At 42.5% G+C, this 27,057-nt stretch overlaps 1 protein-coding gene across 1 annotated transcript in view; it reads left to right on the plus strand.

The window, feature by feature from the left end:
- The first annotated feature begins 6,726 nt into the window (after nt 1-6,726).
- coa1 (cytochrome C oxidase assembly factor 1) overlaps nt 6,727-27,057 on the plus strand; it is a 66,171-nt gene continuing 45,840 nt past the window's right edge. The window contains exon 1 of the mRNA XM_069912750.1: nt 6,727-6,857. The gene's annotated coding sequence lies outside the window, so the exon portion shown is untranslated. The remainder of the gene's footprint in view (nt 6,858-27,057) is intronic.

Below are 27,057 nucleotides of genomic sequence, written 5' to 3' on the forward strand. Positions count from 1 at the left end.
CATAAAGTTAATGAACTTGGAGCATGCATTAGTACACAGAATTTTGATGTGGCAGCTGTTCCAGAGACTTGGCTGACGCAAGGATAGAATTGGCTGATGAATTTACCATGGTTTAGATGTTTTAAAAGGGATAGGATGGGGGGGGACATAAAAGAAGGGGGGAAAAGTAGGTATACTGGTAAGGGATAGCATCACATCTGCAGAAAAGGAAGACACTGTGGAGGGAGTGGGTGGAAGTCAGAAAGAGGAAGGGAGTAATTGCTGTACTGAGAGTAGACATACAGGCCCCTAAATGGCCCTCTGAATACTGAGGAACAGATTGGTAAGCAGATTTTGGAATGGAACAGAAATAATGAAATGGAAGACTTCAACTTCCAAAATATTGAATGGCACCTCCTTACTGCAAGAGTGACAGGTGGGGAAGAATTTCTTAGGAGTGTCCAAAAGGATTCCATAAACAGTATGTGGATCAGCCAACTGGAGAAGAGGCTATACTGGATCTAGTACTGGGTAATGAACCTGGTCAGGTAATGAACCATTCGGTGGGTGAGCATTTCAGAGATGGTAACCACAACTCCCTGAGCTTGAGCATAGTTATGACCAAGGATCAAAGCAGTCATAATGGGAAAGTGTTTAATTGTGGAAGGGCTAATTACACTGGGATGAGGCAGGAACTAGGGAGAGTAAATTGGGTACAGAAGAAAACACAGGGTTCAGGATAAGTTTGTCCCACTGAGATAGGGAAAAGATGGTAGGAAAAGGGAACTGTGGTTGACAAAACAGGTAATTAAGAGGGAGGAAAATGCATTCATTAGGAATGATTTAGGAAGTAGGAAACAGGAAGGGCTCATGAGAATTATATGGTAGCCAGGAAAGAACTTAACAAAAAGGGCTTAGGAGAGCTAGCAAGGGTTACAAAAAGGCCTTGGCAAGTAGGATTAAGGAAAACCCTCATCAGGTGTTCTATGCTTATGTGAAGAACAGAAGGATGATGAATATGAAGGTAGGGCCATTAAGCATAAAGGAGGTAATATGTGTCTGAAGGCAGAGGAGGTATGGGAGGTCATAAATGATTGGGGAAAAGCTAGATTTGAGGAGATGCGAAAGGACTTGCAGGGTGTGCATTGGGACAATTTGTTTTATGCGCAGGATGTAGTAGAGAGATGGAAGTCTTTTAAAGATCAGATTTTGAGAGTGCAAAAGCTTTATGTTCCTGTTAGGTTAAAAGGAGGGGCAAAAGGTTTGAGAGAGCCGTGGTTTTTCAAGGAATATTGGAAACTTGGTTCGAAGAAAAAAGGAGGCGTACATTAGATATAAGAAGCATGGAGTTAAGGAGATGTTTGAAAGATACATTGAATGTAAGAGGAATCTTAAGAGAGGAATTAGGAAAGCTAAAAGAAGGTACGAGAAAACTATGGCAAGCAGGGTGAAAACTAATCCAAAAGAGTTCTACAAATATGTTAATGGTAAGAGGAAAGCTAGAGACAAAATTGGTCCCTTAGAAAATCAGAGTGGAAAACTGTGTGTGGAGCCTAGAGAAATGGGGGAGATATTGAACAGTTTCTTTTCTTCGGTATTCACTAAGGAGAAGGATATTGGGAGATGTGGGATAAAAAAAGCAAATTGGGTAAATATGGGGAATATAGAGATTACAAAAGGTGTACTTTTAAGGCTTTTGAAGAATATAAAGGTGGATAAGTCTCCGGGACCAGATGGGATCTTCCCCAGGACATTGAGAGAAGTGAAGGAGGAAATAGCAGAGGCTCTGGCGGTAATTTTCCAAATGTCATTAGATATGGGGATAGTGCCGGAGGATTGGCGCATTGCGCATGTGGTTCCGTTATTTAAAAAGGGTTCAAGGAGGAAGCCTGGCAACTATCGGCCTGTAACTTTGACGTCTGTGGTAGGTAAATTAATGGAGAAAATTCTTAGAGATATACATCTGGATAGACAGGGTCTGATCAGGAGCACTCAACATGGATTTGTGGGAGGAAGGTCATGTTTGACCAATCTGATTGAATTTTTTGAAGAGGTGACTAGGAATGTGGATGAGGGTAGCGCAGTGGATGTTGTCTATATGGACTTCAGTAAGGCCTTCGATAAGGTACCACATGGAAGGTTAGTTAGGAAGGTGCAGTCTTTAGGTATAAATTTTAAGATAGTCAAATGGATTGAACATTGGCTGAAAGGGAGAGGCCAGAGAGTGGTAGTGGATAATTGTCTGTCAGGTTGGAGGCCGGTGACCAGTGGTGTGCCTCAAGGATCTGTATTGGGCCCATTGTTGTTCGTTATATACATTAATGATCTAGATGATGGGGTGGTGAATTCGATTAGTAAATATGCAGACGATACTAAGATAGGTGGAATAGTGGATAATGAAGAAGGTTTTCAAGGATTGCAGAGGGATTTGGGCTGCTTAGAAAAGTGGGCTGAAAAATAGCAGATGGAATTTAATGCTGATAAGTGTGAGGTGCTTCATTTTGGTAAGAAGAATCAGAATAGGACATATGTGGTAAATGGGAGAGCATTGAGGAATACAGAAAAGCAGAAAGATTTAGGAGTAACGGTACATCGTTCCCTGAAGGTAGAAACTCACGTGAATAGGGTGGTGAAGAAGGCTTTTAGTATGCTGGCCTTTATCAATCATTGCATGGAATATAGGAGTTGGGAGCTGATGTTGAGATTGTATAAGACGTTGGTGCGGCCTAATTTGGAGTTCTGTGTGCAGTTCTGGTCGCCTAATTATAGGAAGGATATAAACAGAGTGGAGAGAGTGCAGAGAAGGTTTACCAGAATGTTGCCTGGGTTTAAGCATCTGGAGTATGGGGAGAGATTGGACAGATTGGGTCTTTATTCTTTGGAGCTTAGAAGGTTGAGAGGGGATTTGATAGAAGTATTTAAGATTATGAAAGGGATAGACAGAATGGATGTGGATAGACTATTTCCGTTAAGAGGAGGAAAGATTAAAACAAGAGGACATGAGTTAAGAATTAAGGGGCAGAGGTTTAGAGGTAACATGAGGGGGAACTTCTTTACTCAGAGAGTGGTAGCTGTGTGGAATCATCTTCCGGGAGAAATAGTGGCGGCGGAGTCAATTGTATTATTTAAGAAAAGGTTGGACAGGTATATGGATGAGAAGAGGATGGAGGGTTATGGGCATTGTGCAGGGAGGTGGGACTAGAAAGGGGTGTTTGGTTCGGTGCGGACTAGAAGGGCCTAATGGCCTGTTTCCGTGCTGTAATTGTTATATGTTATATATGTTATTCTCCTGGTGCTTTATCATTCCACAATGACATCAGAGTCTCATACATTTCTATCACAAAAAAAGGATTAGATAAATGAATACAGGAACTCCCCGACCTGTGACCTATGTGATCTATGACCATCCACTCATACGACCAATTATTAAAATATATATATAAGGAAAAATATAAAATTTGCATGGATTATGTTGTTTTTGAAAAAGCCAAAATGTGTGTACTTACATTGTTAGTCGGCATCCCAGGGTCCTTAGGCTGGGTGAGATCATCTTGATTCCTGTGTCCATGCACGAGTCTTCAGATGATGCATGTGTGGTGGGCTCACATATTGGAGTTCAGCTGGTGCACGCACGAGAGTTAAAGGAGTAAATTCAATATTGTCAGGTCACTTAATTCTCATGCATGTGCCAATCAAACTCCAATACGCGAACCCACTATGCATGCACCAACTGAAAACTCACGCATGTGCACAGGAATCAAGATAGCCCCACCCAGCCAATGGACCCTGGGACGCTAACAATGTAACTTTGGACCAGAATGTGGAAAGATTCGCCAAGGTTGACAGACAAATTCAGGAAGCTTTAAGTGGTTATCCTCAAATCTACGATGAAAAAAATACTTGACTAAAAAGTTTCTTTTAAGATTTTGGTACTCTATATATGCAGGAAAAATTCTGACTTGTATCCATTTCAAGATATGACTGTTCCTTTGGCCCTAATTATGGTTGTAAGTTGCTTCAGTGTTCACCAAAGAGAGAGAGAGAGAGACCTTGGTCAATGTGAGGATTGTCTAGATCAAGCTTATGTGCTGGAGCATGTTGAGATTAAGAAAGAGGAAGAACTAGATCTTCTTAAAAACATAAGGATTGGTAATTCCCCAGGGTGGATAAGATATACCCCAGGTTACTTACTACAGTAAGTAAGGGAAAAAATGGCTGGGGAGTTGGTAATAATATTTGCATCCTAGCTGGCCGCAGCTACTGGAAGATTGGTGAATGGCAAATGTGGTCCCCTTGTTTTAACAATGGTAACAAGGAGATTCCTGAGAATTATAGACCAGTGAGTCTTAGGTCAATGGTGGGAAAACTATTGGAGAGGATTCTTATGGATTTACAAGTATTTAGAGAAGTTTAGTGTTCTCAGGGATAGTCAGCATAAGTTTGTGAGGGGTAGGTTTTGCCTCATGAGCCTAATTGAGTTTTTTGAAGAGATAATAAAAGAAATTCATGAAGATAAGGACATAGATGTGGTGTATATGGATTTTAGTAAGGCATTTGACAAGGTCTCCCAAGGGAGACTCATTCAGAAAGTCATGAGACATGGGATCCATGGAACCTTGGGAGTGTAGATTCAGAATTGGCTTGTCCACAGAAAGCAGATGGTAGTAGTGGAAGGAATGTATTCTGCCTGGAAGTCAGTGGCTAGAGTTCCACAGGGATCTGTTCTGGGACCTCTGCTCTTTGTGGTTTTTATAAATGACCTGGATAAAGAAGTAGTGGGATGAGTCAGTAAATTTGCAGATAACATGAATGTTGGAGGAGTTGTGGAAGGTTATGATCAATTTCAATAGGATATAGACAGGATGGCAGGGTTGGGTGGAAAAGTGGCAGATGGAGTTCAATCTGGGTAGGTGTGAAGTGATACATTTTAGAAGAACAAAAGACCTTGGGGTCTAAATCCATAGATCTCTTAAGGTTGTTGTGTAGGTTGATAGGGAAGTTAAGAATGCCTGTACTATGCTGGCCTTCATTAGAGCTGATGTTGCAGCTCTATAAAACTCTGGTTAAACAACACTTGGAATATTGTGTTCAGTTTTGGTCACCTCATTTCAGGACAGATGTGGAAGCCATGGAAAGAGTGCAGAGGAAATTTACATTCAAAATTCAAATTTATTGTTAGAGTACATACATGACACCACAATCAACCCTGAAATTCTTTTTCCTGTGTGCCAGGCAGAATTTCTACTTATCATAGTGGAAACTGTACTCAAGAAAGTAAAATGCATGCAAATGAGAAATGTAAACAAATAAATAAATATAAGCAAATGGGCTGTACATATATAGAAAAAATAATATTTAGCAATGGATAATGTGCAAAGTAGTGGTTAAATGAGTCTCTGATTGAGTTTGGTGTTGAGGAGTCTGATGATGGAGGGGTATCAACTGTTCCTGAACCTGGTGGTGTGAGTCTTATGGGACCTATCTCTTTGCTGATGGCAGCAGTGAGAACAGAGAGCGTGGATCTTTGATGATTGCTGTTGCTCTCTGATGACAGCCTTCCATATAGATTTTCTCTATGTTGGGGAGAGTTTCGTCTGTGATGTACTGGTCTTTTGCAAGGCTTTGTACTAAAAGGTACTGGTGCCCCTATACAAGGCCATGATTCAGTCAGTCAGCACACTACAGGTCTGTATAAGTTTGCCAGTATGTTGAATGGATTGGAGAACATGTCTTATGAGGCAAGCTTAGTTGAGCTAGTGCTAGAGCGAAGAAGGATGAGAGGTGACTTAATAGGTCAACAAGATTATGAGAGACAGAGATGGGGTGGATAGCCAGCACCTTTTTTCCAGAAGTGACAGTAGTATACACTAGAGGATATCTGTACAAAGTGAGGGGAGGATAGGTTAGGGGAGAAGTGGTGGTAAGATTTTTTTCCCACATCGAGTGTAGTTGGTGCCTGGAATACATTGCCAGTGGTGGTGGTGGAGGCTGGTTCAATAGAGGCATTTAAAAGACTCTTGGATGAAAGAAAAATAGAGGGTTATGAGGTAGGTCAGCAAAAGCTCGTGGGCCGAAGTACCTGTTCTGTGTTCTAATACCCAAAAGTGCTAGAAAACAGCAGGTCCCGCAGCTTCCACATGGACCTGCTGAGTTTCTCCTGGACTTCGGAGGACAAACCCCAACCACAGCGCCTGCAGACTGCCACTCATTTCACGTCGCATGAAGGAACCCTTGATGACATTCTGAACACGTTCAGACCCCGGGCATCAAAGAGACCGCATTCTGGAGACGCCGCCGCGGGTTATTTAAAAAACTCTCGCCTTTTCAAATCACAGTAACCTGTTTTGCAATTTCACCAATTATATTAATCCTGAAGGAACGAATAAACTAAACGCCCGAGCGAATTTAAAGGTGTCTGAAACGTTAACTTTCTCTCTCCAGGAATGCAGACTGGATACTCTCCCACGTGCCCAGTGGAGGTGGTCACTGCGGACCTCGCCGACGAAGCAGCCCATGACGGGTTTAAAATGACAATATCAATCAATGCCTTTCACATGAGGAGTTCAAAACCATAACCGTGTCAATCAAGTCAGTATCAATAAAAAGAAACCCTGCAAATGCTACAAATCTAAACTAGAACAACAACACCCGCTGGCGAGATGCGACAAACCCCAGCCGCGATCGGACCTCCCGTGTTCCCCGGCTTTCCGTGTCTGTTGTCAATAAAGTTATTGCAATGTTGACAAAATGGCGGCCCCCACGGCTTGAAACCTCCACGGTTTAAAGTGATTGTTTTGTGGTCGGCGCCATCTTGAAACGAGTCAAAGGAGACTGAGGTCGACGCGGGTTGAATGGCAACCGTTTTCTCCGTGACTGCGGTTAGTTAACACTCGTCTGCTTCATGAAGTTTCACTTTTACATGATATAACATTTAAGCGAGCTGTTGAAATGATTCTATTTGGTAGCGTTTCTGCAAGACGGCCTGTCTTGGATTACACCGCTGACCAAGGCCAGTGAATTCTTCATTCTCAACTATCCCTGGAATGCTGGAGGAACTCAGCTGGTCTTTCAACGTCCAGAAATATATTGCGGCTGTTTCGGGCCTGAGCCCTTCTTCAAGGAATAAGCAGAATTAGCCAAATTCAGAAAATCTCAGGATTCAGACCACGCTGGCTGGGGGAGGAATCCGACCGATGAAAGGTGTTAATTTGCTAGGATAAAGGGAGAGGTGTCAATGCAAAAGGCGATAGGGAAGAGAGAGACGGAGCAAGGAGAAGGCGACGGGGAAGGGGTGGGGTTGGTAGAACTTTTAAAGAATGCCAGGGAAGTCAATATTAATGCCATCAGGTTAGAGGGTGCCCAGTTGGAGGATGAGGGTGTTGTTCTTCTAATTTGAGGATGGACATGTCAGCAAGAGAACGAGATGGGGAATCGAAATGGGTGCCCTCTGGGAGATCCACACTATTTTTGAGGTGCTCAACAAAACTATCTCCCAGTCTCCTCAATGTAGAGGGTTCTCCTTCTGTCTCGATAGAAGGTCACGACCCAAAATGTTGAGTGTGTGGTGGCGGCTACACTGCTCCTGCAATAAGACACACAACCAGACGGGTTGAGCTCAGTGAGCAGATTAGTTTATTGCAGGCTGCTGGGCTGCACTTGTACTCCCAGCCTGGATCTGGCTGAGAACCGTGCTGGAGGGCGCTGATGTCACCCGGGCATCACGTGGTCCCCAAGCGCGGATTTCTGAGTCCTGAGCTGGAAGGAAGGGAAACCCCCAACGGTGCCATTTTGGCCAGCTGCTCCACCGCGTTGCTTACAAGCAGGGCTGGTTCGCCTGCCTTGTGGTGAGCCGCCACAAGTGATTATTTCTACCCACAGATGGTGTTTGATACACTGAGTTCTTCCAGCATGTTTTTTTTTGTCTTCTCAGGATTCCAGAACTCCAGTATTTTCTCTTTGCTCTCATTCTGGCTCCATCAGCATTTCTATGAAATGAGGGATAAAATGAAATTTTCTTTCTTGTGTACTGTTACCTCAGTGACTTTCCTTATGTCACATTCTTTAGCAAACTGGAATGTTGTTGCAGTGTCCCGTGTCTTGGAAGCAGGCTGAGGTAAAATGTTTTGAGCCTTGGCATGGATGCTTTTGGAGGCTGCAAGGATAACTGATGATATTTTGTTATGATCTCTTGTGAAGGACAATTAGTGTCTTAAATGAAGTTGTGATTTTAAACAAAAGCTCTGTGTAGGTCCTGTGCAAATATGGTTTTCTGCTGAGAGTTCTCCTATTTTTTTTCTGGCACCAGTTAGCAGGCCAGTCAGAAATGGGGTGGGGGGGCGGGGGGGGGAAATGAGTGAAAAGTTTATTCAGTACTAGCCCAACCAATTTTAGGCCAATATAGAAACTTTGGAAAGTGCCTGGAATTGCACAGTGCAATGTACAGTTCAATCATCCAGGAAGGCTGAGAAGAAGGCAGTTCTACCACTCTGCCTATGTCCAGACTCTATTAAACATAGCAAAAGAAGAAACTTTTCTGACTGCACTGTATGTAATCCAGTTTTTTGTTTAAAAACACCTCTGATAACTCTTCTAAAATTTCCTCCACTCACCTTAATCTGATGTCTTCTGGTATTTGCTAATGTCACCCCAGGAAAAAGATGCTGGCTGCCCACCCTATCTAAGCCCCTCATAAATTTAAGCATGCATACAGCACAGTAACAGACCATTTTGGCTCATGTGTTCTTGCTGCCTAACTTACAACCAATTAACCTACACCCCACAGTATGTTTCAAATGGTGGGAGAAACTGGAGCCCCCAGCGAAAACCCACGTAGACACAGGGAGAACACACAAACTCCTTTCAGACAGCACAGGATTTGAATCCTGATCCTGATCGCTGGTATTGTAAAGGCGTTGTGTTAACTGCTACGCCAACTGTGCTGCCCCTAGGTATTTGTCCACCAACACATACTTCATTGCTCCAAAAGAGAAAAGCCCTAGCTCTGTCAACCTTGTTTCATAAGACATGCTCTCCATTCCAGGCAACATCCTGGTAATTCTCTGCTCCTCTAAAGCTTCTGTAATGTATCCTTCCTGTAATAAGGTGACCAGAACCAAATGCTATAATCCAAGTATGGTCTAAACAGTTTTATAGAGCTGAAACATTGCCTGGCAGCTTTTAAACTCAGTCCCTCTAATAATGAAGGGCAGCACACCACAAGCCTTCTTGACCACCCTATCCATTTATGTAGCAACATTGAGGAAGCTATGGACCTGGACTCCCAGATCCCTCTGTTCCTCAACATTGTTAAGTATCCTCCCATTGACCATACTCTCCGCCCTCAAGTTTGACCTTCCAAAGTGCTACACTACATCATTACATGCTAATCTGGATTTAACTGCATCTGCTATCTCGACACTCAACTATGTATACTAGCTATATCCCATTTTAGCCTATGAAAAGCAACCCAATTCAATTCCCTCTACAGTTGTCCTTTATATAATAAAGCATCCAGGACTGTTCATTGTACTCTAAATATGCTCTTATCAAGTTTCTTTTCACAGGTTTATCATAATTTCCACTTTGTTCACTTTTGCATCTGAAATAAATCCTTGTGCTTGTTTTTGTTTTAATTTGGCCTTACTAGCTAGCCCATAGAACTACTTTTAATGATTGCCGAATTTCTTCTCTGAGTTCCTTTTGTTCCTCTACTCCACCAACAGTAGCATCTCCAAGTAATAATTGATCTCCCTCTTTTTATAACCAAAATATTCCATCTTGTTTACCTAACTTGTTTCTTTGTTGCCCATTTTGCACATTTTTTAAAAAGTCCTCAGATAGTTTGTTACATTCATCCTGACTTGCACCTTGCAGCTGATGGAAAATTTATGTAGTATTAGAAGCCTAATCAGTCATTGGAGAATCCCCAGCTTTTGACCTGCTCTAGTATTTATGTTGTTAATAGTTTGGTCAATGATGTTTGTTGGTGGAGAATTGAGTGATGGCAATGCAATGGTAAATTATCACTCTCTCTAATTGAAGATCACTGTTGTCTAAAATGTTCCCACCAACCATCTTATTCTTGCTGGGTCTTGCGGGATGGAGACAGATTGCTTCATTACATGAGCAATAGTCAATGAAACCCAACCCTCATCTCTAACCTACTTGACTTTATTTTCATCGATGTACCTCTGTTTGATGCATCTGCTCATGATACCATTGGCTGGGCAATTCTTGTGATGGCAAAGTTCTGTCTTTGCACCAATTACAGCCTCCATCATATTGTGTGGCATCACAAAAATGCTAAATGGGGCAAATTCAGGAAAGATTTGGCAGCTGAAAACTGGACATCAATGAAGGTAAAGATATATAACCAATGTTTTTGGCCTGTGCCTAGATTTTGAATGACTTGTCCATTTTCCCTGAAAATGCTATATGTGGCAGGAAACTGTGTTGCCAACACTGCCTTTTATATCCAGATACATTTTGGCGAAGTGCAAAAAAGGCAAGGGAAGATATAATAAATAGAAGGTGACTGAGAGAAGTGGAGGAACAGGGAGACTTTGGAGTATTTTTCTACTGATTCTATAAAATAACTAGATATGACAATGAAAAGATTAAAATGGAATTTGGGGTGTTTTCCTTTATTGGGGGTGTAAAATATAATTAAATTTAAAATCTTATGCAGTCTTTGAGAAGTGAACCTTATTTCAACATGTGGGTGATAACAAAGCCTTTGGATCACCCATCATCTCCTGCACTTTTAGCCATGTTGCTATGATTTACTCTAATTAGTTCAGTTGAATTTACTTGGACTCTGATCAGAGTTTTCATTTTCCACTGTAGAAGCAATCACTCCACTCATAATCTTCCCTTCTCTTGGATGGTTCCTCAACTTTCTGTTGTCTCTGCTCATTAGTGTGGATTTCTCTCTCGATAAGATGTTCTGGAACACTGATTTGCTGGATTATTTCCATGTTTTAAATTAAATGTTTTAAAATGTATTTACAGCACAGTTGAAACCTATGCTACCCAAGTAACTTAGTAACTCCATAAATTTTTTTTAGGGTGGGAGGAAATTGGAGCACCTGGCACGTCATGCGGAGAATGTACAGACATCGCTGAATTCTAACCCAGATCACTGGTGCTGTAATAGTGTTATGCTAACTCCCACACTAACAAGGCCCCTTCTTCTCCAGTTCTAAGCTCTGAAATACAGTATTGTGTGTCCCCCAGCAAGAACCTTGTGCTCAACATCTCAAATATTGCACCAATGATTTATCCTCTCTTTTCCTGCTATGCAGTTAGCTTGTTCACTTTAAGGTTCATTTTACTTGGTGTAATTCAATTGGCCCACTTGGCACCTTCTCCATCTGCAACTAATCCTTTGACATGTGCTTGGTCCCACTGGAAAGACCAAAACAGAATAACACACCTGACTCCCTCAAGCCTCCCCTCCTACTCCACCCCACATAGCTGATCTGACTCTGGTCTCACCTCCTCGTCTATGCTAATTCCACAAGAACAGTGGATGCTGTGACAGATTATATTTTATATTATATATAGAAACGTTTTAAAGGAGATAAATTGTGGGAGGTTTATTAGTGTAGGTCACAAACAAACACTTCAAAACAGATCTGATTTAAAATGTCAGAGCTCTGCTCAAACCAGACAGTCCAGGCTCTGGGTGCCTTTGCAAAAACTTTGAAGAATGCCTAAAAGGACTTCAGAAGTAGGTGTTAATTGGACATGCTGTGGAGTACTGGATTATTGTTTTGGAAAGCAACAGATGAATGGACTCAGAAGATTGGGTCCGGTGCCACAGTCTGAATGCAGTTTGCTGTTCTAAGGAAGGCCATGTGGGTTTGCAAGCAGAGAGTCAAACAGGCTTTTATCAGAGAGAGAGAGAGAGAGAGAGAGAGAGAATTCAGTTCTACAGTGGCAGCTGGGACTGAAACATGACAATCTGGCAAGCTTGTAGAAAAACCCCACTTTGAAGATGGTTGTGAGTTCTTGGTTCAGCCTGGTCAAAGCCCTTGTGATCCATACAAGAAGAGATGGCTGGTTGCATAATGTTTCACTTGAAATAAGGGAAATAGCAAACGAACTCTGCGGTGACCTAAAAGAAAGAGATTATCATCTGGAGAACCCCGAAGGGGCAAGTTTCGTCAGCAAGACACTGAGGTGGGGAGTGTGGCAAGATGGCGTAGAGTCTAGACGTGTAATCTCGACTTCTCTGGCCAGACTTTTAAGAACCCGTTTTTTACTCTTTGTTTTCAGGTTTAAATTTTTTTAAACTTAGTTTAAAGTATCAAGGAATTGTTATGGCTAAAAAGATTAAACCTCAAGTACAGAAGAAACTACATTTTCGGAGTGTTGAAGATTTAGAACCTAAACAGTCTGCTACAACTTCAGGTTTGCTTTCTTTCAAGCCTAAACCACAGAGATTGTCTGTGGGAGCTGAAAAAATGACTACTACTCACCAGGAGAAGGACATCACTGGAATTACCCGTTCTCAGGAGGAAGGTGCGTGTGCCCCCGATGTGGATCCTGATTCTGGCAGCCTGCCGACTTTAATGGAGGGGGCAGGCAAGAAGATGACTCCATTGCTTGAAATGCCCCAGGAAGTGTTCCAACCTGAATATCTTGATCTTTACCGTGAGTTTTTGAAGCAACAATGGGTTGTGGGGGGAGAACAGCATCGGCCCCCTGAGGAAGTTGGGGTGCCATCGCTGGGAGTCCAGACCCGCAGTAAAACTGTTAAACTGCCTGTTGTTGAGATGCAGCAGGAGCTGCAGTTACCTGGTTCTGCCACTACGCAAGAGAAAGCAGGGCTGAGCTTTTCTGAATTACAATGTAAACAGCTAAGCCTTATCATTCAGCCTATGCTGAATGAAATGTCTCAGAGGCTCAGTTTGGAACTGGATACAGTTAAAATATGTGTGGAAGCATCTTGTGAGGATTTTAAACAATTTCAGGCTGATATTTTGAAATGTCAACAACAAGTGGCTTCTAATACGGAAAAAGTGTTGGAGGAGGAAAAATCCGTTAAAGAATTGTGAGAACGTGAGAGAGAGTTAGAGAGGAAAGTAGATTATTTGGAGAATCAAAGTAGAAGGAATAATGTGAAGATTGTTGGTTTGCCAGAAGGTATGGAAGAACAAGATACTCTTCGGTTTTTTACCAAATGGATTCCACAAATACTGGGGCAGGAATTTTTCTCTGGAGGTCTGGTATTGGAAAGAGCTCATAGAGCCTTAAGAAGAAGACCTTTGTCTGGTCAACCACCGAGACCTGTGATAATTCGATGTTTGAATTATTTGGACAGAGAAACGATACTTCGTTTAGCAGTGCAAAATGCGAGTCAACAACAAGCCCCGTTAATGATTCAGAATAGTAGAGTTTTTTTCTATCCTGATTTGACTCAAGAGGTTAATCAGCATCGGCGTCGATTTAATCCAGTTAAAGAAGTTTTGTGGCATAAAGGTTATAAGTCTACTTTTCGCTATCCGGCAGTGTTGAAGGTGTTTTGTGGAGACTTTCAATCTCGGTTTTTTGAGAATGAGTGTGAAGCAATGAGTTTTCCTGACTTGGTGCCAGATGTAAGAGGACAAAGACGTAGTCCACCATTGTCTCCTAAAGAAAAATCTGGTTGTTCTGGAAATGGAAGAAACGACAGAAATGGGAGAAATGGGAATGGAAAGATCCGTTTCCTTGAAATGGGGTTGCCGAGTCTGGAATTTCTTGGATGAATGGAAGAACTTTCTTATTTTTATTTTCTTTTTATGTTATTATGATATCTTGTTGTTATTCTTTGTTTGGCTGGGGAGGGAGAAATTTGCTCTATGTTCTACTAGTCATCAGCCACTGGTGAGTGATCCACACCCAACTTTTGTTTAGGGATTACTACCTTTTGGTAGTTTTTTTTTGGGGGGGGGATTTCTTTTTATCTTTTTTTTTCATTTTATTTAGACTTTAATTTGTGGTTTCTTTTTTTCTCCTATTGGAGGGCCTATTTATGTTGATCTGAGTCTTTATATATTGATATTATTAGTTTTTAGTAATATTAGTGGATATGTCAAAGTTGAAGTTTGCTACTTTTAATGTTCGGGGTTTAAACAGTCCGATTAAGCGTAAGCGTATTTTTATCAAATTCGATCTTTGGTAAAACATGTGTTCGGTAGAGATATGATTTTACTTGAAATTATTAAATTTGAGACTTTTGGCATAATGAGATGAAATATTGTTTAATAATGGAAAAATTACATATGTTTCGTGGATAACTATAGTTTTTTTATTAATAGGTGGTTGTTATATTCAGAATATTTACATTTTGATTTCTATTGACTAGATTTTAATATGTATGCTTTGCTTTTCTTTATTTTTTTTCTTTTTTCTTTGTGGCTCTCCTTAGAAGAGTTGGCTGAAAGGGGGGGGTTCTTTCCTTTTTCTTTCTTTTTTAAAATATATATAAAATATAACATTCATGCTTTGTTTATTGTTATATATGTTACTTATTGTCTGTATTTTGAACGAATAAATAAAGTTTTAAAAAAAAAGCAAGACACATTTGTAGATGGAAGTACATCAGTTGTGGATGTCCTGGAACAGCAAATCTCTCTCTGAAAACCGACAAGAACCTGACTGAGTGGTAACCATTTACCTTTCAAGCTCAAAAGCTTGGTGAACTTTATAAATGTTAAATTCTGTGCATAGTATAAGAATTGCCTGCAACCAGTGAACTTGGAGGAGTGAGAAGTGAGATTGGACTGTGAATCAAATAACTTTTCTGAATTTTCACACACATTATGTACACATGCGCTTAGAATTAGAGGGGGGGGGGTAAGTTAGGTTAAGTAAGTTAATAGTGATAAGTTAAAGTTTGATTCTATTTTCATGTTTAAAGATAATCAAAAGCAACTTTTGTTTAAGTAACCATTTGTCTTGGTGAATATCTACTGCTGCTGGGTTTTGGGGTCCTCTGGGCCCATAACAGTACAAACTGCCATGACTTCTCTAATCTACACATCATGGTGACTTGGAAATATATCAATGTGCAATCAACACCACTGGATCAAATTTTGTCTTTGTAATTAGTAACATCATGCTAAATGCAGTGATTTAAGACCAAAGCTTGCCACTACCTTCTCAAAACCTCTTCCCATGCCATCCCCATGAGGAGAAGGAACCTTGAGGCAACAATACAGGGAATGTGACCTCAGTGGCATACCAGTGAAGGGCTCAGAAGCCAAAGGACTCACATTGTCTGCCAGAGACTAGCTCGTGGGAACCAGAATTAGAATCGGAATTTATTGTCATGAGCAAGTCACAAAATTTGTTGAGTTGTGGCAGCACTCAGATGAAAAACATGCACTATTTTTATTTATTGTTGTATGAAAAGTCAAAGTAAGGTTCATTGATTGTTCAGGAATCTGATGGCAGTGGGGAAGAAGCTGACCTTGTGCCACTGGGTGCTCTTCTTTAGGCTCCTGTACCTTTTCCCTGATGGTAGCAGAGAGAAGAGGGATTGGCCTGAGTGTTGGAGATCCTTGAAGTTAAAGGCTGCTTTCTTAAGGTACCGCCCCTTGTAGTTGTCCTTGATAGAGTGAAGTCTGGTGCCTGTGATGTTGCAGGCTGAGTTACCAGCCCTTGGAGTTTTTTCTTGCTCCAAGTGTTTTGGCATGACACCACTCAACGAATTGATCTGTCTCCCTCCTGGACGCTTCCTCATTGCTATTTGTGATTCTGACGACAATTGTGGTGTCATTGGCACATTTGTAGATAGCGTTGGAATTGTGCCTTGTCACACAGTCATGGATGTCGAGTGAGTAAAGCAGAGGGTTAAGCAAGCATGCTCCTTGTGGTGTGCCTATGTTGATAGTAAGGAGGAGGTGTTTTTATCAATTCCTACTGGCTGTAGTCTTTTGATGAGGAAGTCGGGGATCCTGATGCAGAAAGGGGTGAAGAAGCTCAGGGTTTGGAGCTGCTTTTTCTTTTGAATATTTTATTTATGATTTTCTAAACTCAAACAGTTATCAACGTTATCAGTGTCAATATTAACAGTATCAGTGTTGACTACAGGTTACAATTATCCAGTTTTCTGCAGAGTTCAAGCTCTTTTCATCCCCATCTCCTGCATTTAGCACAGCACAACATTTAGCTAACTACAATTACACACAACATTCAAGCCACTCACACCAAAGGTATAAAACATATATCAGGGTTTTATGGGGTTGGCATAGCTGCCAGTGCTCAGGCTGCTTCTTCTTTGATTTTTTCTGGTTGGGATGGGATGGAATCCCCACCCCACCAATTGAGGGATAGACAGGGAAGGTAGGGCGGTGCTGGTCCACACTGGTCCATGCTCCAATGGGATTTAAGTATGGTTTCCGAATTTTCCAAAAAAAGTTATACTTTTTCTTAAGTTGTAAATAATTTTCTCCAGGGGAACACAGCTTTGTTTTGCTGTGTTCCAGCAAGTAATGCTCAGGCAGGAGTTAGATTTCCAGGTAGCCACTATGTACTTCCTGGCCACTGCCAATGCGATCATAACGAATTGGATTTGAAATTTTTGTACAATTTCATGACAATAAAGGAATCTTAAATTTACATAAAGTTGAATTTTCATATTATCACAGAATCAACCTACTGCTCATTTTCTGGGATTAGTATATTAGATTAGGTAGGAGATTAGTTATGGTAAATTGGATCCAAATCTAGATATTTGGACTCAATTCATATTTGACAGGTGTAATTAAACACTTCTGAATGGTTTGGTGGAAATATTTGACCAGTTTAGTTTAAAGGTGTTTCCAGGTGGCCAGGATACCCGAATGTAAAGCCATGTAGCGGCAGCTACACATTTCCTGAAAGAACACACACAACCAGATGGGTTGAGCTTAGTGACCAGACTAGTTTATTGCAGGCTGCTGGGCTGCACTTGTACTCCCAGCCTGAACCTGGCTGAGAACCGCTCTGGAGGGCGCTGACATCACCCAGCATCATGTGATTCCCCAGCGTGGGCTTCTGAGCCCCATGCTGGGAGGAAGGGAAAACCCCTGATGGCGCCATTTTGGCCGGCTGCCCCGCTGCGTGGCTTACAAGCGGGGCTGGTTCGCCTGCCTCGTGGTGAGTCGCCATACAGCACCCCCCCCCCCCCACCCAGAACCGGCGCCAATGTCCTTTTTCGCCGGGCGGCCTCACTTCTTGGGCTGGGCTACAACCACTGGCTCGGTGGGATCGAGGTGCGCTGGCTTCAGTCTGTCCACGTGAAACAGCTCCTGCCTGCCACCATTGTCCAGCGTGAACATAGTGCTGGAATGCTGTACAACCCTGTACAGCCCATCGTACGGTCGCTGCAGAGATGCCGCGGTCAGGGCCCACTGAACGAAAACTTACTCCGTGGAAAGCAGTTCGCCGGGAACGTGAGATGGGCGGGTGCCATGCCTGGGCGGGGGTGGGGGTTCGAACAAGTCCAAGCGTGTCCTGAGGTGAGGAAGTAGTTCATGCGGCAACTGCTGGGGATTGTGAGGTGCGTTGATGAACTCACCAGGTAGTGCCAGCGGCGCACCGTAGACCAGCTCAGCTGATGATGCCTGTAGATCTTCCTTGGGAGTGGAGCGGATGCCCAGGAGCACCCAAGGTAGTTGATCCGCCCAGTCGGGACTGATGAGGTGGGCCATGAGTGCCGACTTAAGGTGGCGGTGCAGACGTTCAACCAGTCCATTGGCCTGCGGGTGGTAGGTCGTGGTACGGTGTAGCTGGATCCCCAACCTGCTGACGAGCTGTGCCCAGAGCACAGTTGTGAACTGGGTGCCCCGATCGCTGGTGAGGTGACCTGGGATGCCGAACCGGGCGACCCAACCATGCAACAGTGCTCAGGAGTAGGAGTTTGCACCCAAGATGGCGGTCGGTCGGGAGGGACGAGACAGTGAACCTCTACGTGAAATTTCATTGGCCGATCTGGAAGTGGACCGTCTTGTCTCCATATGTCCGCATTTCTGTTCTGTTGGCCGCACAGAGGGTAGGTCCATGAGGTCGGTTTTTGGACATGACGGCCATGGCTGGGATGACGCTGATCTGAGCTCCAGTGTCAATGAGGAACCGCCGGCCGCTGACTGAGTCCCGCAAGTAGAGGAGGCTGTGTCCTTGGCCAGCCACCACAGCCATTAACAGCGGCCGGCCTAGTCATTTCCCTGAAACGAGCAGGGCTGACGACACTTCTAAGCCTTGGCTCCCCAGCGCTGGTGGTAGAAGCAGAGGCCTGGAATGGATGCTGTGGCCTTGATTATGCTCTTGAGGGCCCCTGCAGGGGCCGGATGCTCTACCACAGTGCTGGGGGGGGGGGGGGGGGGGTGCTTGGCATGGTTGTGCCCGTGCCTCATGACTTGCTGGACTGCTGAGCCCTCTGGGAATCGTGTGAGCCATAGCTCTTGGGCCTTCTGGGTGACCCTCCTCAGGTCGGTGAAGCTCTCCTGGACCAGCAGCGGCCGATGTCCCCAGGAATATGGTCGAGGAAAATGTACTCTAAGAGTGGGCAGTTGGCGTGCTCACCCATGAGCGCGAGCATCTCGTCTGTCAGCTCCATCGGGGACCTGACCCCCAGGGCGTTGAGGTGCAGCATCCGAGCAGCTCGCTGGTGTCTGGATAGTCCAAGGGATCCGGTAAGCACTCGCTTGATGGTCTCATATTTGTCTTCGGCGGGTGAGTGGTGAATGAGGTGCAGCACACATCTGGCAGTGGCCTGGTCCAGGGCAGCGACCACGTGGTAGAATTTGGTTGTGTCGGACGAAATCTGGTGGAGGTGAAATCGAGCCTTCGCGTGGCCGAACCAGGTGTCCGTCTCCTGATTGGTTCAAAGACATTTGAACCAGTCGGGGTCACCAATTGTAGCAGCAGCTAAACTGTTCCTGAAAGAACACACACAACCAGACGGGTTGAGCTTAGTGAGCAGACTAGTTTATTGTAGGCTGCTGGGCTGCACTTATACTCCCAGCCCGGACCTGGCTGAGAACTGCGCTGGAGGACACTGACGTCACCCAGGCCCGTGCTGGGAGGAAGGGAAAACCCCCGACGGCGCCATTTTGGCTGGCTGTCCCACCGCGTGGCTTACAAGCGGGGCCGGTTCGCCTACCTAGTGGTCAGCCGCCTAAAATACCCGAATGCGGCTGTCAGGAGGCCACCTGAAAGTGGAGAACCCAGCCCCGAGGAGCACTTACCTAACCCTCCTCGAGGAGGTATTTTCTCCAGCTCTGACTGCTCCCCCTACGAAAGAAGCAAGGCAAAGCAGCTAGCAGCGGGCAGGCTGTTGACAGTTAGCTGGCAACCTGCCGACAGCTACCCTCCCCGGAACGGGACTACGGGGCTGGGATGACCGGCACAGGACGCAAGGCCCCTGACGTCCTGCTCCAGCCCTATCGTCCCGCGCTGGCCACAATTTGGTGTCAGTTTATAGAGAATGAGGAAGGCTTGTTAGTTGCAGTTAATCTTTCATATTGATTTTTGCATTCTGGAGAGAGTTCTACACGAGCATTTCTCAACCTTTGCGTCCTTAAATCTGATAAACCGAAACCCACAGAAATTCTGTCATAAATTATCATTGATCAAAAGCAAAGGGTACTTCAGTAGGGAGCAATACGCAGAGATATTGTCCTCGTGAAAACAAACCAACAATTGTTTTGTGGACGACAATTAAAGTTTATTTCTTTTCCATTATTTTTGTAATGTTGCTACTAGATGCTCCATAAACAAGCCGTGACTACATCCACAGGAGCCACGTTCGCTTGGACGCGGCTCTCCTTCAGCCAGCACGTTCAGGTGACAGAAAGACGTCTTCTCCGCGGCCACCTGAACGTCCAAGCTGCATTCCCCCAGCCGCGTCTGCTGGCGCATTATCTGCATCCGAGCACCTGAAAGCACCTAAACACTTCAGAACAAATATTTGTATTTGACACATGCCTTCTAAATTTTCTATAAACTTCTTTCTATTATTAAGTTATGTTCTGTGCTGTGTTTAATATAAACATTAAAGTCACTCCTTCCATTTAAGGCAGCTCACCATCCTACAGTATTTGATTGTGACTTTATGATTCACACTCGGGTTGTTACCAGATGTTATCTGCAGAGGTCACTGGTTGACTGTAAATGAAAGTTACCACACATTAATGAGATTTAACATTCAAAATGAATATTCTCTTGGCAGACTACTTGCCACAGTGCCAATACTAAAGAGATGTGAATGGGAAAGCAGACTCTGATTTTAAAGTTGGGCATAGATGAAAATAAAAGTTTAGGTTAAATTGCAATCAAATAATATAACATAAACATGTGAAACCATACAAATGTAAGCTATTGACCTCTTTCACTGTGATTTATTAATGTCTGTTTATTTTTTTTCTGTAATTTTAACCCCCTTTTCCTAAAGGCAGGACTTGAAGCTATTTACTCCCTCTGCTAATTCCCCAACCAACAGGCACACGTTAGGCATCCATGTGTTTGATGCAAGAACACATGGTGGATATTCATGGGCACTATAGATGCCCCAAGTTATGGATCAAAGTCTCTTTCCATCAGAAGTTACTGGCTGGTTGTCAGAAATCAGACGAGACCTGGTTACAGGATGCAGACTGCAACAATCAAACTGTGCATGACAAAGTACTATCTCACTTCTCTTTGCTGTCAGTGTGATTTAGCACAGAATGATTTTGGGACAAAAAGTTAACTATCCTCTGTAGAAGGATGTGCTTTACTGTAGAGCCACCCCTAGCCTAATACAGAATACCATTAACAGCGCAACTGTCTTTGATTTGGGAGGTGAGAATTTTACACCTTGGCAGCATATTCAGAATTTAATTTACTGTAATAAGGATGACTGATTCCTTTGAGGTTTCAAATTTATGAAGGAATAAATGTTGGAAGCATTTCCAGTGACCCAGGTTCAATCCTGATCTTGAGGAATTTTCATGTTCTTCCCATGGTTACATGAGTTTGCCTTGGGTGTTCTGGTTTCCTTCTGCGTCCCAAAGATGAGCTTGTAAGTTAAGTGACTGCTGAAAATGATCTCCTCGTGTAGGTAAATGACAAAAGAATTGAGACGGAGTTTGTGGGCATGTGAAAGGTTAAGAAGTGGATTGCTCTGAGGGAGCTGGTATGGAGCCAATGAAATGAATGGCCTACTTGTGGCTCTGATAGCTGAATGGTTAGATCACTGGCCTTGTAAACCAGGGGTTGTGAGATTGTTCTTCACTGGGGTCTCATTTCTGAGAGGGGCTCTGGACGAAGTATTGACTCTCTGCTTTCTTACAGTAGACAAAGTTAAAGAATTTTGGTGTACAAGTTGAGTTGTGAAACCCAAAAATCTCAAAATCCAATCTGCGCTGATCTGGCGTATAATTGACCCTTTGAAAAACCAAAAGAAAAAACTGACTGCAATAATGTTTCATTGAGATTTTTATTGAAAACAACAACACAATTAGCACCCTTCAAAATCGCTATCATTGTCTGAAAACAATAACACATTTAGAACCCTTTAAAATCACTCTCACTATCACCGTCTGAAGCAAATATGGCAGCAAGCACATCCATACTCTCATTGTTTAAACGGTTATCATATAGGTCCCAGTCTGTATCTGATGAGGCGGTTTCAGCTTCGTTGTGTCCCACAATAAATCCTCTTCTGTGCCATTGATTGCACAAGAAATACTGCACTTTGTAAACTATTTTATCACAGTCTCTACATTAAGTTTGTCCCATGCCTTGAGTGCAAAGTCACACAGCATATCAAGTGATGCCCTGCCCTTTGTAAACTACTTTTCTGCACTTAACATCCATGTATTCCATTCCTCGTTCACGTGGTCTTTGAATAGCTTGTTCAAGCAGACATCAAGTGGTTGGAATAGTGACGTCAAACCACCAAGGATAACTGGCAGGTAAGTATTATGCAGTGTTGATCGACTTTTAAACTTCTCAGTAAGTGGCTACAAAACGTATCACAGACCAGCAAACTCTGTTCTTTGTGTAAACCGATATTGCCTACCATAGTTTTACACCATTTTCATCCATTCATCCTTTTTCAAGAAGTACAAAATAATCTGCATGGAATTTCATTTTCATTTAAATTTTGTGTTTGAAGATTACAATAGGTCTTAACTTCATCCCGTTGGCCATACATGATAACACAACGGTAAACCTGGTCCTTTCATGGCCTGTACTTCTGGTTTGCACAATTTTAACACTTTTCCATTCCAATGTTCTATGTCAAAATTCATGAGGGTTTCATCCATGTTTCCAATATCTGCCAATGCAAACAGGTGTTTCTGCTGGTTCTGTATAATAAACTGGTGAAAATGTACAACTTTATGATCAAGATCTATTGGTAGTTTCTGTGCAATTTTTGTTTTTTGGCCTAATAGCAGATTTTTCCTGTTCATGAAATGATTGCACCAGCCAACTGTAGCCTCAAAATCATTACTGAGGTCTGGGTGCGACTTGGCCCACTGCAGTGCAAATGTTCTTATTTTATTTCGGGTGAATATGTAGCAGTCTTGCCTCTGTTCACGTACCCATTCTGCAATGTGATTTTCCAACTCTGGCCAACGAGTGATTCCTTTTCTGAAAAACATTGCCTTTTTGGTATTTTTTTTAGTCTCTTCTTTCTTTCTCCAATCTCTTACCAACCTCTTATGCACATCCAATTATCTTGCAGCAGTACTTGGGCATATCTGTCACTTTCAACTTAAAAACTCACTTCATATTTTTGTCACATGTTGTGATGTATGGATGGACCCTCCATGATAGCAATCACCTCCAGCCAACACCCAGATCAATCCGCACGATCTATGGTGGTCGACGTATACGCTGGTCAATGGCCCTTCTCAGGCATCGTGAGCTTTGGGGGTCGACATACTCTGGTCAACTGGGCACCTCAGGCAGCCAGAAAATGAGGGTTGACTTCTACACCGGATATACCATAAAACACTTAAAATGAGGCTGAAAAAGGTGGGGTTGACTTGTACACCGAAATATACGACATACACTATATAATCTAAATGTAGTATTATGTGACACTCATGGAACCTTTTCCTTTACGTGCAATATATAAATGTGCTGGAGAAACTCAACAGGTCCCACAGCTTGCATAGAAAGGAAAGGGTAACTAATGTTTCATGTCTGGGTGGTAGTAGTGTGAAAGATGTCACTTTTTGTATTCCATCTGTATTTTGGTTTCATGTTAATCAGCTCTTCAGTGGCATTTGGATGTACACATGATTAGTCTTTCCTTTAGTTTTGTTCATGATTGTTCCAAAATCATAATGCAATAATTTGTGATGTAAAGTTGACACAGTCAATATCCTAAAATCCAGACTGCTCAGGGATTGGGTTGGCCTGGATTTTCTGGATTCTTGGGCCGCACTTTTTTTTAACTCCAGAAAAAAGAGCACGTGATGCTTGAAATTGTTTAAAAATGAACATTGTATAAGAAAAATACAGTATACAAACGATTACCTGTATTAAATGTGGTCGCTTGTTGCCGCTGTACATCTGTGGCGCTTACATACGCATGCACACAAAAGCCCCCTAAATTTTAAAAGTTTGAGAGTCCAGTTTCTCAGGTGGCCTGGATTTCTGGCATCTGGATTTTTAGACATTAACTGTACATATGCTACCATTTAAACAACAACTGACACAGCACAAATTCAATGGTTTGTGTGGAGTGGCTTGCTCACCTGGATTTATGATAAGCCTTTGATGGAATTGATTCTGGAATGAAATTAACATTGATTATTTCATGTTAATTTGCATTTCAATGGAATTGATTGGATCCTTTCTTTCTCTTTGAAAATGAAATGCTTCTAATTCTGCTGGGTGCTGTAGCCTCTGGAGATTGGAACATCTGTATCTCTCAATGGCACTCTTGATTGACTTCTTGAAAAGGTGTGTCGTGGTGGGGGGGGGGGGGGGGTTGGTAGCTGGTGGTGGTGTGCTGTGCTGCCTGTTTTAATCAACCACATCAGTTAACTGTTTTCATCTCTTTTACAGTAATATTGCAGATTATGGTGATTTCTAGTGGTATCCTAATTCCTTCCTGCTTCTGCAAAAGTGTGTTTATTTAACATATAACTTTAAGATTGTTCAAAAGCAGGAAAGGACTTGATGATCATTTTGGATTATGTGTTGTTCCTTCCTTGGTAATCACAAAGCATCACCTGTGAAAGCTGCAGAAAGCAAACACCAAAGGTGTAATTTTAACATCTGTGGATTCCATTCTGAATTATGTGCACTCCATCTTCTGGGAGTGCCTTTGGTGGCATGCAACAATTTCCTATTTATCACACAACATTAAACCTTGTGCTGATAGAACTAAGAAGATATGTGCCACAATTTCTCTGTGACTCTCATGTGAATCAACAGAACTAAATGAAACACTTTAAAGTGACTCAGAGTTGTTCTTGGCCCTTGATAAAGAAAGCAGTTTCCTGGTGAAGGTAGCTTGCCAATGACTCGTGAAAAATGTATCCAGAGATTTTTTTTGTGTGTGTGTGGCTGCATTCTTAATATCTTAGATCACCCATCCTCAATTGTGGCATACGCCTGCTTCCCCGCCCCCCCCCCCCCCCACCCCCGCACCTGGGGAACAACAGCACATGGACCTAAATAATATTTTTCTGTTTTTCATGGCCTATATGGGGATGAACAGAATCCTAAGGGGGCAGTCCCAAAAACCCGGTTGAGAATAGTGGATTTTTGCATTATGCCAACTGAAGATGGGGATTTTCTCTCTTTATTTTCAGAGAAAACCCAAATTTCAGTATGAAGGCATATTTAACATTTCAATGGGAATAGTGGGAAAAAAAATGGAACATGTTGTAAATTTCACCTTTACAAACAGAAATCAGTTGGTACAGAGCAAAGGCAACATTTTTGTTCTGGTGTAAGGTTTGTGTAGCAGCAGGAAAGAATCTGTCCTTGAATTTGGTAGTCTTCCAGACAGGAGGAGGGAGAAGTAAGTGTGGACAGGGTGTCTTTTAATATGTTGGCTTGTTTTCCTGAGAGAGTAGGAAATGTAGATAGAATTCATGGAAGGGAGGGGGCTTTGTGTGATGGTTTGAGCTTTCACAATTCTGCAATTTCTTGAAGTCTTGGGCATAGTATTCTCCAACCACACATTGATGCATCCTGAAGTTGCTGAGGATGTGCGAAATATCCTCAGGACTCTGAGAAAGTGGAGGTACTGGTGTGCTTTTTTGGCCTTCATGCTGATGAGTTGGACCAGGACAGGTTGTTGGAGATGTTTATGCGTCAGAAATTAAAGCAGTACTAACTCCATCTCCGTACTGTTGATGTGGATGGGGGAGTGAGTTTCTCCCTTCTTCCAGAAGTTTATGACCAGCTTTTTTATCTTGTTGAAATTGAGGGAAAGGTTGTAGTCCTGGCACCAAGTCACTGATGCATCACTCTCCCTATATTCTGATTAGTCATTGTTTATTTTTGAAATATAAAGTAGATGGCAAAAGGTCAGTATATTGCAGCCCTCTTTGCCTTCATAACTATTGCCCCAGCAAGTCATTCAAGCTCTTGAGTGAGTTTCCATTTACTGTAATATTTGAATTTTTGTCTATATATTCAGTGCAATACTCAAGAATGTTTGACATTTCAGAAAGTCCTGCACAAAATGATTTTCACTCAACTTGTCTGATGGGAGGCCTTGTATGCTCCTCTGAATGTCTGAGTGCTGTCTCAGCATTTTGGTCTGTGTTCTGTCCTATTTTTTTTCCATAAAATATGAATGAAAACTGCCTGACAAAATTCAAAAGAACCAGTTTCATCTTCAGAGAGAGAAACTTTAATGTTTTAGGGATTTATTTCTCTGTGATGTTCCAGTCCTTCAATGTACATAAAGATTTATCAGTTTAGATTGTGAACTTTATGCAGTACCCTGTATTTTAATTTCAACACATCTTGTTTGCAATCCAGTGTGTACCAATTCTTGTTTCCAAACCATTCAAAGGATATCACTAAATCATAAATCTCTGAGAATATCAGTAATTTGGTGTGAAGGATGTGGTTTCTGTTGGCCTGGTCCTAATTTTGGAAACTTCCTTTTTAAAAATCCTCTGAGATGGGAATTCACTAAGGGGTTTAACCTCAAGCATATTTGGAAATCGGATTATCAGTGCTGTTGTGCTTGGAAATATATATTTAAAATGAACTGAAACCAATGTTTCAAATGAAACTCTAAACCTTAGCCTCTCCAAGGGACATACTTGCCATTCTTGGAATTCTACGTTTATGCGGGATTGGATGGATCATATTTGATCCTGTATGCTTTTAGATTTTGATTTTGTTCATTACTGTCCTCAAACAGTGTGATCAAAAGCAGACCTGCCTTTCAATAACTTTTCAATATTCCATTCAATTGTATTATTCCTTTCGAAAACATGATCTGAGCTATATCTCTGATCTTACTAGATCAGGATAATTTTTCTTTATTCATTTAAGCTTTGCAGGTTGCGTGACCATTTAGTTGCTCATCCCTGATTGCCCTTGAGAAGGTGGTGGTGAGTTGGCTTCTTTGAGGTATTCCCACAATGTTGTTAGGGAGGGAGTTTCCAGGATTTTGATCCAGTGATGGTGAAATAACAAAGACATAATTTCAAAGATATAATTTCAAGTCAGGATGACCTGTGACTTAGAGGGCACCTTCCAGATGGTGATGTTAGGATGCTTTTGCTGCTGTTAGACTTTCTAGCTGGTGGAGGTCATTAGTTTGTTGTCTTTGTGTGGCTGAATACACCACAGGATGGTACAAACTGCTACTACTGTACATCAAAGAAGGAGTGAGTGAATGGTTGAGGATGGGGTACCTATCAAGGGGTTACTGCATCCTGTAGGATGTGAAACATAAAAGTTTGCAGGCACCGTGATTGTAGTATAAACACAGAAATGTTGGAGGAATTTAGCAGTTCTGGTCTCCTTTCTTGAGGAAGGATGTACTGGCTTTGAAGACAGTGCAGAGGAGGTTCACCAGGTTGATTCCAGGGAAGAAGAAGCTACCCTATGAAGAGAGATGGAGTCATCTGG

Source organism: Narcine bancroftii, chromosome 1 (genome assembly GCF_036971445.1).
Source record: "Narcine bancroftii isolate sNarBan1 chromosome 1, sNarBan1.hap1, whole genome shotgun sequence".
NCBI lineage: Eukaryota > Metazoa > Chordata > Chondrichthyes > Torpediniformes > Narcinidae > Narcine > Narcine bancroftii.